The sequence below is a fragment of the Condylura cristata genome, unplaced genomic scaffold (assembly GCF_000260355.1).
Source record: "Condylura cristata isolate star-nosed mole 26May11 unplaced genomic scaffold, ConCri1.0 scaffold00022, whole genome shotgun sequence".
NCBI lineage: Eukaryota > Metazoa > Chordata > Mammalia > Eulipotyphla > Talpidae > Condylura > Condylura cristata.
Window position 1 is genome coordinate 36860022 of NW_004567123.1, and position 1282 is coordinate 36861303.

The following is a 1282-nucleotide window of genomic DNA, read 5'->3' on the forward strand; positions in this document are numbered from 1 at the left end:
CCCGCGGGAGCGGGAGCACCTGGGGCGGTCAGCTGCGCCGGTCCAGTTGGGACGTGAGGCTTGGGCGTCCGCCCCGGCACCTCCGCAGCCCCTGGCTGCGTCCCTCTGGGGGCTCGGCCTCCCGGCTCTGCGGCCCCCACTGGGAGCCCAGCGGAGGCTGAGGCCTTTGTGGGGCGCCCTCTGGGGAGGAAGCCAAAGACAGGTCCCGGCCTGGCACCCCCGTCCCAGGTGGCGAAAGCAGCTTTCCTGCTGGGAACGGTCACGAGGAGCTCGGACGCGGCGCAGACCCCGTCTCCTGTCAGCCACGCCGCCTCCGTGGTCACGGGCCGGCCAGCTGCAGCCCACACAGCCCAGGAGGCGGGGTGTTCGGCCGCAGGGGCCCAGGGTGCAGCTGGGGCCTCCACACGGGACCTTTCCAGGGCCCAGCCCTGTTGGGGGACCCCACTCCTCGGGGCCCAGCTGAGACCAGCTGCCACCCTGGCCACCAGGGGGTGGGGCCTGGGCCGCCAGTGCGCGGCCGGGCCGCGGGCATGCCTGAGCCCATGCCCCAGGCGCCGGCCCCACCCCGCCCGCCGAGCCAGTCTTGGCTCTTCCCCTGGCCGGACCCTCTGCTGAGACCCCCGGGCCCCACGGCCAGCCTGCTCTGGTCATGGGCTCTACGGGCCGCGGGCCTGCCCAAGGTCACACAGAGGACACTGGGCCGCGGGGTCTCCGGGGACCTGCTGCGGGCCGGCCGGTGCCGTGCCAGGACCTGCTCAGCCACCGCCTGGCTGCGGGGCCCCCCATGCCCCTTCCCCTGCCCTCCCGCCCGGCCTGGGCACCCACGCTGTCCCTGAACGCCGGTGGGAGGTGCCGCCGCCCCGCCCCCCATCAGGACAGAACGGGGAGCCACGCAGCCCCCGTCCCGCCTCCAGAAGCCTGCGCCACCCGGGCCCAGGCACCGCCCGCGGTTTAGCCTTCTATGGGGGGGCCGGGCTCACTCAGGCTGGGAGAGACCCCGCCAGGTGTCCGGAGCCTGCCCCACCCCCGGCTCTGACCTCTGGCCAGGACCCCGTCCCTCGGGGACCATCCCGCAGCCCCCCGGGCCCAGCCAGCACACGTGCCAGGCAGACCCCACGTCCTGGCACTGCTGCCCCCTAGAGCCCCACTCTTGGGTCCTGGCCGCCTGCACAGCATGGGGGTCCCCGCCTACAGGCAGGCTGCCAGACTGCACTGAGGCCTGGGGCTCGCCCCTGAAGCCTCGTTGCCTGGGAAGCAAGGCCGTGCCCAGCGTGCCCCTCGC